The 11,860-nt window shown below is 39.2% G+C and overlaps 1 protein-coding gene across 1 annotated transcript in view; it reads left to right on the top strand.

The window, feature by feature from the left end:
- The first annotated feature begins 5,073 nt into the window (after nucleotides 1–5,073).
- Nucleotides 5,074–11,860, top strand: part of slc4a5a (solute carrier family 4 member 5a) — a 36,535-nt gene continuing 29,748 nt past the window's right edge. Inside the window, exon 1 of the mRNA XM_028033325.1 lies at nucleotides 5,074–5,216. The gene's annotated coding sequence lies outside the window, so the exon portion shown is untranslated. The remainder of the gene's footprint in view (nucleotides 5,217–11,860) is intronic.

Here is an 11,860-nt window from a genome sequence, read left to right as displayed (position 1 = left end):
GTTTTATTTCACTGCTGAGAATTGAACATTCACTATTCAAGGACATGAATATCTCTTAAAAATAGATAATCGAATCATTCTGTTCCTCTTGTCAGAATTTGCTCAAATAAGACGACATCACAAATCTGAATTTAAAGTGATTTTTCTTTTCTAATTCATATCAACTCCAATTGTCTTCAAATTGACAGCATCACTGCCTAGTTCACTGTTTTTGATAGATATTTTATTTCTACATGGCAAAGAATTTTTCAGTAGCGAGATAGAAAGCCAGTAAATCCGGCGGTCACGATGCTGAGTCAGAATCAGCTAAATGTGTCCGTGATTTGGATTCTGCTCTGCTCCCATTTAAAAACATTTACTTTCACATGTGGAGCATTGCAGCGTTGTTTATAATGCTCCACCTGATATATACATTAAAAAAATATTAGAAATTGCTTTGGGTTATTTTGAATTTAGGAGACAGAGATTGAAAACAAAGGGAAAAGGAAAGAGTCAAAAGAAAGGGGTGGGGGGGGGAGTTAAATAAGGAGAATACAAGATATCACGCCAGCAGTTTGTTTCTAGACCTGCACGAAGTGTGTGAAGAAGACAGAGAACCAAGAAGCCAGAGTGACACACATGCATAAATAACCATAGTTGCGTTTCCATTGATCATATAATTACACAAAAAGGAATTCCAACAATAAATTTGCTTAATGGTGCTGCAATTTTGAAAAAGCTCACGTTTTTTCGATAAGTTTTAAGATGAGGTTGCTTTTCGACTGTATGGAAATTAGCGTATCCCCCCACCCCCAACCCTCCCAAAAAACTGCAATAGAAACACTTTTTTCACCTCGTGACGTCATGTGTTCAACAACCAGCAGGTTGCTACCGGCGGAAAAGACAAAGTAGATGACAGGAAGTCAGCTAAATCCTCCTCCTACCACAGGAAGTGGTAGGAGGAGGAGGATTTTAAGGACTTAATCACGTGTGATTTTAATTGTGTTTCTTATTTAATGGAAACACAGCGATGGCGAAATTGAGTTTTTTTCAAATATCAACAAAGTGGAATATCAGCAAAGTTTTTGCGCACATTTGGAAAGGCAGCTAATGTCGCTCTGCAATGGACTGGCGACCTGCTCGGCTGCAGTCCCGCCCCCAAGAACCTGCGAGGTTAAGCGGGTACACAAAGGACGGATGGTTAGATCAGGGTTATGTATATATACTTGAGAATGTTTAATTTTCATAAACTGTTGGACATGTACAGATTATGGAAAATTCACAATAAATCCAAACTTTTGCACCTGCTTGAGTTGTTTCTTGTACAATGACGTCTTACTGCATCAAATAAGCCCCCAGTGAATGTGACATTTCATAATGAGTGTCTAAGGTTCTGACCAGTGATCCTGACATGCCAGGATCTGCTGGTCCATGACATTTCAGGAGCCAAATCTCCATCTTGTGTCCTCTTTCCTATGTTTTACATGTTGCATTTCGATTAAATTGACAAGCAACACACGAACACACACATGCGCCTCTTTTTTTTTTTTTTCTTTCCAGCTGCAGGTCATCTGCTCTAATCTTTCTCCCTCCCTCCGGGTCTCAGATAACCACCGGAGCGCGCAGATGGAATAATTACACCGATGATTTCTGTGGCCTAAAACAGAACATCCTCAAGAGCAGGGGACGTGAAAATAACCTGCGATTATGATAATGCGGCCATGTGTTTCTCCATTACAAGTCATGAGAGGAGCAACAGACACTTTTTTATTCTTTTATCTGTCACGGAGCAGGCTCACTATTTATATCCGTGTTGCACAAGTGTTGAGCTCAGATAATAGAGCACAATCCCACTTTACTCCCTGGAAATGGCCGAAATGACACTAAACTGCCTCCGCGGTGCTCACATGTTGTCAACAACCCTCAGCGTGCTCTGCGGGGAGCAGATGAACCGCAGATTACTACAAATAATTTGGTTCGTGTCATTACGTCGTATTTCATAAACATCCCTTCCACCTTGTGAAAAATCAAAACAGGCTGTTTTCATTGGGGGGGGTTGTGTTCGGTTTATAATAATAAAAAATAAATCCTTGAGAGAGGGAATGAAGAAATTGGCCACCTTGTTCTGTCCATCTGGAAATCTTGAAGAGTCAAATCTGTGGCTGAGTCTCTGACAGCCCAGGTGAAAAACATATACACACAAATGTACTAAAATACATTACACTAATATATTTCAGAAATGACAGTAAAATTAATTTTAAGAGTGCTATTTTGAAACAGCTTATTTTGTACCTGCCAAAGTTTTGTTGAATACAATTAAATCTCAGTTTAAAGTTGTGCATTGTGTGCTGAAGTGGAAAAACTCTATATACCCTTATTTTACTTTAAATCTATTTGAACTTCTGTGCTTTTTTTTAAGCCTGAGTAACACATTTCGATAACATTTAAAGCGCATTTATAATGGTTTTATTTGAACTTACATTAAAATGCAATACATTCTGAATACATTATTTCATATTTTGTTGCGTCATCTTTACAATTTATAGCATTTTATTTGTTATTTTTTTTATTTTTATTTTATCTACCACTACTACTCAGTGGTAGTTGTTATTGTGTCTTGTCTCTATGCTGTAACTGCGAAGTAATTTCCATGCTGGGATGAATAAAGTACTTCTATTCTATTCTATTCTATTCTATTCTATTCTATTCTGTTCTATTGTTTAAAGGGCCAGTGCAGCATTCAGCGCATGTTTCTTCTTGGACTTCCATCACATGGTGTTACATGGTGGAGGAATCGGAAGGTGGAGCTCATGGCCAGGCTGAAACAAAGTGTTATCTGCTGCCTAAATTCAGACGCAATTGCACTGTTTTTTTTTTTTTGTTGTTTTTTTTTTACAGAAAAATGTATCCAGTTATGTCCATTTAACTGATCTCTGCAGAACTGAATCCACAGATCTGTAACTAGAGTCATCACTTCAAAACGTAACACGGCCAATTTGTTCAGCAGCCTGAATATGAATGTTGCTGGTTCATCCAACACGTTAATGTTAGTTTCACATTTCTAAATGAAACTTGAACTCCAATATGTTAACAGTAGAAGAAGAAAAACAGACTGCCATCCACTCCTGTGTGCTTCTTGGATTGAATCCCCCACAAATTCGGCTCTAGTTAGCGAGTGTGTGTGTGTGTGTGTGTGTGTGTGTGTGTGTGTGTGTGTGTGTGTGTGTGTGTGTGTGTGTGTGTGTGTGTGTGTGTGTGGGAGGATGGGAGGGTGTGGGGGATGGACCAACCAGTCTGCAGTCAATTTCACACTAAATGCTCCGTGTGCTGGAAGGTAAAAAAAAAAAGAAAGAAAGATTTGATAAGCTTCTCCCTCAGGACATTGAGGATACAAATTTCTTGTGCTGGATGATTGCGCAGCAGCTTCTGGTCACATCCGGCCTCCGTGCCTCATCACCCTGATAAACCGCTCACAGATTCAGAGCTTTTAATAGCAGCGCATCCTCAGATCTCCGGTCCCATGGCAATCAGACTTAACAGGTGCTTTCTCTCAGGTTCTTTATGCTCCAGTCTCAGTGGAAGATCAGTGGAGATGGGCAGGGTGATCACTTACACAAAATTCAATCAATGTACTGCTATATAGTCGTTGAAAGGCCTGGCATTGCTTCAATGTATTATTTGGGCTACAAAATGGGTTTTTATGCATGTCGGGACTCCATCCTAAACGGTTTTTTTGCCTGCAGTAAAGTGCTGGGATTTACTGCTTTATTAGCATGAGTAGGTTAGCATGAGTAGGTTAGCATGAGTACGTTAGGAGCTAAATAAACTGCAGGGGGTTCTGAGTGCAATGAGTAACAGGAAGGCTGACGTCAAAATGGGAGACAATGCAGCATGACTGTTCTGACTGCAGAAAACTATAGGATACATTTTCGACTAAGAACCACATGGCAGTGGCAGATAAGTTTTATTTTGAGTGAAAAGATCAGAATTGTGCCATTCAGACTGTCAAGAAAAAGTCTGACATGGGTCACTTATGGACAAAAACCTTGGATTTGCCTGGTGTGTGGAGGTAGCCATAGATCTATGATGGGCAGTATTAAGTGTTTTCCAGGCACATAGTTCCATTTTGTAGCTCATTCAAATAACTTTGTTACTTCAGTTGTTATAAAAAATGCTGTATAAAATATGACTTAAAATAAATTTGACTTTGTGATGTAACAGCTTGAAATTGGGCCCCTGTCTCTTTAAGAAGCTCCTACTGTTTCTTAAACTCCAGCTTCTGGAAGTCATCACAACACGGCTCTTTTATTAACTCTTTAACAATGTTTTAATCAGATTTGCTCTGAGAAGTAGCTCTTATAATGAGCTCTGGTGATGCTCAGTTCCACCAGGTGTTTGCTAATTGCTGCTAGCTAGTCTGAAGGAGCTGAGTGGGGGAGTCGCGGAAACTGCAGCACCGAGGAGGAGCTGCACCGAGGAGGAGCTGCGCCTCGAAGGCGGCGCTCGGTTCTCCCAGGCCTTTTTGCACAGCTGCATGGTTGCCACGGGAGATTAAAGGATTGCTCAAACATGAAGGAATCAAGGCGGCACTCCAGGTATGTTTTTGATTAATGAATAACATTCCAGCATGATTTGAAGCTAATGAAACGTCAATTCTACATAACACTGCCCCTTTAACAAGTATCGAATTTCAAAGCCTGACAGAAATGTGCTCATTTACATGTTGCTGTGGGTTCTGTAAAAGAAAAGAGAACAACAACAAAAATCACAGCACATTCTGGGGTTTCATGCTATATAAAACTTTAGAACTGTCCTTTGTTGTTTTTTTTTGTGAGTGTTTGTTTCTAGTCTAGTCTATGTCTCCCAGAGGTTCTCTAAAAGATTCTCTGCTAGAGAATCTCTTAATTCTCTAAAAGGTCATGGCAGCACAGTCCCGTTCGTATCGACCTGCTAGTGCAGCTTGGTGAGAGATTTGCTATCTGTGGCCGTCGACTGAAACAGCGTCCTGCCTACAGCTCTCAGCTGTGCGTCGGCTTGCCCATTATTGACCTCACGATGAGAGCGATAGTCGGGCACAGAGGCGCGCGCTGACAGAAAGGGCTGCTCCTCTGTGCTGACTTTATTCCACTCAATAGTCTGCTGGAGCTCCACTGGCATGTTTTCACTGCTGCGACTCGATGAACATCAAACGTCGTTTCTCCTCTCTGTCACTCAGGCTAACTGAACAACTAAACAAGGTAGGCTGCCACTTATTCCAAACAACTTTATTGTTTTCTGTTTAGTCCTATTTGTTTGCTCTGTTTCCCTTAGTTTCATTTTTTTTTTTATTCAGAAAGGGTTTCCAATTTGGATTTAAGCCTTTTTGCAGAATAACACTAAAGAAAACTAAATTCTTTTGGCAAACTGCTAAGTTTGACACAGGTAGGGATAATATTCTTTAAGGTGGTGGATGTACAGCAGCCATTCAGGAGCACACAAATGATATTGATGTTTTTGAATGAAAACGAGTTACTTTACAGTAAAAAAAACAAACCTTTCCGCCAATAGAAATGATGAATCAGCTTACTCACTCTATTTGGTGAGATTTCTATTAATGCTTTAACTGCTAAGAGACTCTTAACCAAAAATACATAAGTTTTAACAAGATGTCCAGTCATAAAAAGAATCAATAAGAACTGTTTTGGGATCAAGTCAGACAACCATATGCCATTCATTCCCAATATTATAATTATACATCAGAGAAGAAAGAGGTCAAACATACATAACTAATCAGATGTTTTATAAACTCAGATCAGATTTAAAGTAGCACTTGACTTCTACCTCTTTTACAACCTTGTTAAACCTGGAAACAAATTTAAAAAACTAGTTCAGTTTTTCTTTATAACGTTTTTTTTTTTGTTTTTTTTTTACCTATCACTTCCCTTACCTTTAAACATCGGACTGTTTCAACTTTTTTATGCAATTTGAATCTACTCAAACTAAAACTATTTACATCGATAGGATGCAAAGTGATGCTAGCTGGTGTTTAACAACCACATTTTCACAAGGCAACATTGTTCAGTTTGTTGCTTTTTTGATTTTTACTGCGCTGAAGTTAAGCAGGTTGAGGCCTTATAATCTGCTGGATCGGTTGAAACTTCTCCGTCTGTCTGCGGAGTGAAGTAAACATTTAGACTTTGCAACAAGCAAAAACAGCATAAAAAATGATACCTTCTGGTGAGCTTCGTGGTTTTATCTGAAATTAACCCAGCAAACTCACAGTCAGACTCTCTGGTGAAATCAGCTGACGAATTTCACCAGCAGCTTTGCCTGCAACATCAGCTAGCTTAACTTTAGCATTGTCGCATGTACATTGTTGAGTTGAGGGAATACAAATTGAACATTTTTCTTTGTAAAAATCTCAACATTTATTATTTTTTAACAAGCCCCAGTATCCCAGAGGTATAAGTTTTATTTTTGAGTTGCTTTAAATCTATTAAGTTAGCTAAAATAGAGAGCCTAGCTGTTCCGCTGAGAGAATTCTTTCACTTTTCAACAAATTCACTGCTATCTAATGTCTATTATTAACGTCTCAATAATAGTTGAAATATAAAGTTGTATCCTTTTAAATAATTGTTTCAACTCAAAAACCTTCTTAAGTGTAAGACGTTGAAGCTAACACTTTTAGTGGGCAACGCTTACTTTCGTAGCTAATATGATGTATATCTTTATGATTTAACTCGTGTAAAAACACATCAGGCTTTACTTTCTCTGCTGGACACCACACTGGATGAATAAGACCACAGAATAAATATATTTAGTCAAATTCTAATCATGATCTTTAGGTAACATTTGTCTCCAAATTATGCTAAAACATGTTGCTAGGGGGTTTGAAATGCTAACAGTAAAGCTAATGCAATAATTTCTTTCATCCTCACGCATAATCTTTAACAGACTGTTGTACAAGCCACTAAACTTTGTGGAGGTTTAGAGGTTACGTCACTGAAGGCATTCTCTAACAATTATCAAGTTTGGTTGTAATTTCAGTTAACCTGATTGCTTTTAGATGAGGTTAAAAGTGTAAAACACCACGCTGATCTTTCTCACAGATTTCTCCAAAGTGTAAAAGCCTCAATTACTCGACAAATTAACCTGTTGTGCCTCGTGCGGATGTTTGGGAATGCTTCCATGCCGGCAGGGCACATGACGGCAAGGTCTCGTGCTCTCATTCATACACCAGTGGGGATTATTTCCATTCGGTGCGAGGTGGTGTGGGCAGCGGATGGGGGGGCATTCGGAGGCAGGGCGAGCCCATCGATCAGCTTGTGATGGGAGGGGGTGGTGGCCTGCAGCACTCACTCCAGCTGGGTGTGAAGGACACTGATGTGACAGCACTAATTACAGAGACAGGAAGCCAGAGCTACAATCCTCCACCGCAGCAGCTCAGGCAGAGCTCTGCCGGGTCAGAACCTCCCTCCACCAGCCGCTTCACACCTCTCTCCCCTCTGGGTGGCGTTTCCAGCATCCCATAGCCAAAACACAATGAGACACGCAGAGCTCTAACTCAACTCTGTTCAAACCAGTCCTGTTAGCAGGAAAGAAACAAATGCGGGCTTGAGCCATAAATTATTTTGTATTTAAAAAAAAAAAAAAAAACTAAAAGTTGATGGCTTTGTTTACATTTTTTCATACTGTTTGCATGCAAAACGCATCTTTTCGCATTTTAAATGGTTTTCTTCTTATCTTTGATTTTACTCACCTTTTCTGGCTTTTCTGGCCAGAACTTAACAGTTACGGTTAGAAGTTTACCGATACTCACAAAGTGCATAAAAATAATTAGTTGTGTTGCTTTGCTGCCGTGGGGGTAAATGTTGCACGATACACAACTTTAATCACTTTTAAATGTAAGAGTTGTGTGAGGAAGTTTAAAGGTTGCTTTTGGTAATCATCACATGCTCAAAACTATACATTCATATGCATACATTGACGAAGTCAATAGAATAGTATAGTAAGAGATGCCTGTACCTCTAGAGCCTAGCATATGATTTAACTTAGCCAGGCCAAGATCTATTTCCATACCTGTTACCAATAAAAAAGGATTTTTTAGCATCACAGAACCGGCTGTTTCTCAGAACAATGGGAAAGTTATCAAAACCTTTTTCATAACTTTGCTGAGATCCTTGGGCTTTCCCTTTGGTCTGTACATAAACAAAAGTTGGGAAAGGGTTTCGGAGTCATTTCTAACCAACTGCAGATTACAAACGTTTGAGTGAGTCTATGTCACAACAAGTATGTGTCAGCTGAAGTCTGGAAGACCCGATTCCTTTGAGGAGAGAACAATTTCTTCAGGAACAATCAAGGCAAATTCTGCCATGGAGCTGAAACTTACCTCTCTTCACGTTGAGCCCAGTTTTATTTCAAAGTGTCACCCGAGAAGCTAAAATCCAATTTCAACCCTAACTGAATCATGCAGCTCCACACAATGACAAGCTCAGAGAAAGATTGATCTGCTTGGCTGCAACAAAGAGAATTGTGGAGAAGTCAAAGCGACGCTTTCAAACCTTCGAACACTGAATCAAATGTGAAGCATGGTCAGGATAGCATCATGCTGTGAATGAAAAGCTGCAGGGAGACTACATTCAAATTCTTAAACTTTAACTAAGATTGTAGAAATTCCAAATGAAGCAGGCTAATCTTAAATATCTGCATTACCCTGGACCTGGACCTGGACCTGGACCTTGCCCCTGTTGCACTTATAATTGAGTCAGCTTAAATGAGCTCTTCTAATTCTGTAGTGAATTCAAAAAATGTCAAATTCAAAAATAATTTATTAATCTCAAATGTAACTCATTAATTTAGATTCTTCAAAGAGTTATTGTAGGTCAGGGGTGTCAAACTCCAGTCCTCAAGGGCCGCTGTCCTGCAGTTTTTAGATGTGCCACAGATGTGCCAGTGTTTTGTTTTCATTCCAAAACACTGGAATGAAATGGCTTAATGACCTCCTCCTTGTGTAGATCAGTTCTCCAGAGTCTTAATGACCTAATTATTCTATTCAGGTGGTGCAGCAGAGGCTCATCTAAAAGTTGCAGGGCAGCGGGCCTCCAGGACTGGAGTTTGACACCTGTGTTGTAGATGGAGACGGCTGTTGGTAGGAAAGATCTCTTGTAGCAGTCTGTATTACAGCAAATCTGAAGAACCCTCTGACTGAAGATACTTTGTTTTCCCAAGATAGTGTGAAGACAATAATGTGCCATAATTTTCTTGATTTTATGAAGAATTCTTCTTTGCATCATCATCTCCAGAGGTTCCACAGTCGTCCCCAGAACAGAACCAGAACAGAACCAGCCTTCTTCACCAGATTGTTGAGTCTTTTTACATTGTTGGCTTTGATGGTGCTGCTGATGAAAAATGGTCAAATCCAGACAGAATTCGATCAGAAGTGTAGTCAAGGTATAAATTTAAGCCTGTATGTATATTTTTATACTCTGTGTGAACAATCAGTTCAAAGTTATGTGGCACATTATCATTTTCTCAAAAAAAACTGTTTAATGCTTTGCTATCATCTATATTTGCTAGTTTCATCAGTAGAAAGCCATGTTGACTCAGTTGCAGTAAAATAATTTCAAATCATTACACCACTACACCTGTGTTTCCCATTAGATCACATCACTTCACTTCTGATCTGAAAAAAGAAAAGTTCACTTTTCAAAACCTTTCCTGCAACAGAATCTCATCCGCAGACAGGTTTGACTGTTTTTGAAGAGCAGCATCTTGCTTTTTGTTTTTCTGCCATTCAGTGTCCTTGATGGTTGACTCTCAGCCTTTAAGACCAGCCAAGGTGAGGGAGAGAGAGAGACTGGTCGTTTCTCAGAAGTAACCCTGGGTGGCTTTTGTTACCTCACAAAGCGCTGGAGGTCCATCTTTTGGAGTGTTTTTGCTACCTGAACACTCCTGGAGAGTGTTACAATGATCACATAGAGGCAGCGTTTACACACAGGGAGCCAGTCAGTGGACTGAACGGAGGAAACTTTTGCCTCCTGTTTTGATTGATCCACAATTCTTTTTTTCTGAAATAGAAATAAACCCTTTTTTTGACTCACTTCACTTCCATTGACTATGTAAATGTGAATTTTGACATTTTGAAAGTAAATTTGCTTCTGGGAAACAAGCCAATTAAAAAAGAAACATATTTTTGATTAAAAAAAAGTTTGGTAAAGAAAAAGGTGGGTTTTGTTGGCCCTTCTGAAATTGTTTTTTTTCTTTCGCGAAACAGTGGAAACACGAGTGACATGACCAGCAACCGAGTGTTGCCACCGGCGCAAACCACGAAGAAGAAGACAACAGGAAGTAGTTGGAGGATGATGTTTTTTCTTACTGACAAACGTCTTCATGTGTGATTTTAATTGCCTTTCTTATTTAATGAAAACACAGCAATTGTGGAATTGTATTTTTTGCCATTAATGGGAAATTGACAACATTTTGCACACAATTATACTGAAGTGTGAAATGTAACACACAGAGTGGAAATCGGACTCTACTTACTTTCGATTTTCAATTTTTCATATTTGATCATTCTTTAAAGTTTTTTATCCAATTCTGGTTTAGGTATAATTAGAATTTACTCGAAATGTACATATCTGTAGTAATTCAGGAATTTACTTCATATTCACTGCCATGGAATTTGAGACTATATTCAGTACCGTAAGTGAAAAGAACAGTTCCGAGAACATTTATATGAAAATAAAGATTTGATTTTCTCGACACCTCTACCAGCAGGAACACGGTGGCCTTATTCCTCGCTGGTGGCCCTCAGCTGGTGGCACGTGCGATACGATACCATCGCATTTGTTTTAATTATGTGCATTTTTATTGACTTACCCTCGCTCCTAATTATTTTCCCATTGATCTGCATGGCAGTGCTGCAGCAGGCAGGTCAGTGAGCGAGAGCTGCTGCTGGTGGTAATGCAGCTGGAGGTCATGTCCCAGATATGGAGCTCTCTCACACACATACACACACGCCCGCATGCACACTTTGCATTGACTTCCATTCATTTTTTCATTCATTTCTATAGCCTAACCCTTACCTTAAATCTAGCCTAAACCCAATTCACTCCTAAACTTAACCACTAACCCAAAAATAACAAGGAGTGCTGGGTGCTTACATTGCAATATTTGTTAGAAAAATGGGTCATTTGAGGTGAGAAATGCGAAAACACACACACACACACACATCATTGAAAAAAACACGTGTCTATAAAGTTAAAAGTTTGGGGATGACGCCGTCCTGTTCCAAAATGACCACACACCATTACAGAAAGCAAGATTCATGGAGACCTGGATGAGCAAGGCCACTAAACTCTGACAGAAACTGGACAGTTGGATTAACACGTGATTATCTTTCTAATATTACTATCACCTGTGATCAGCCCAAACACTCTCACGTCTTCTTATCAAGTGAGATTTCTTTTTTTTAAATGTTTTTTTGAGCCTGTACATCTTATTAACACACAGTTCATATTCATTCATTAAAATGCAACATTTTCTGTTTCTGTTTTTTTTTTTCTTTGTTTTGATTTGTGGTTCTTTTCATTAATGTGCTGTACTGCACCATGTATCTTGTACTCTAATGTAAAATAAATCTTTTTTTTTAAAGGACAAACAAATAATCTTAAAGATGTGCAAGCAAAAAGCTAAACAGGTGTACAGTAGGCTTCTTTAAGTCCTTTGTTTAACGAGACTTGGAAAACCACAAGCTGCATTTCCATTACAAATGTTCACAAAACGTTTCCGATATTCCACTAATGTCGAATAACTTTTGAAATAAACAATTAAAATCACACGCGACTACGTTTGTTCACGCGACAAGTCATTGAAAAAACAGCTCACTTCCCGTCGTCTTCTT

This window comes from Xiphophorus couchianus, chromosome 12 (genome assembly GCF_001444195.1).
Source record: "Xiphophorus couchianus chromosome 12, X_couchianus-1.0, whole genome shotgun sequence".
NCBI classification, from domain to species: Eukaryota; Metazoa; Chordata; class Actinopteri; order Cyprinodontiformes; family Poeciliidae; genus Xiphophorus; species Xiphophorus couchianus.
Note: the sequence above shows the minus strand (reverse complement) of the source record. Positions and strands in the feature narration are given on the sequence as shown.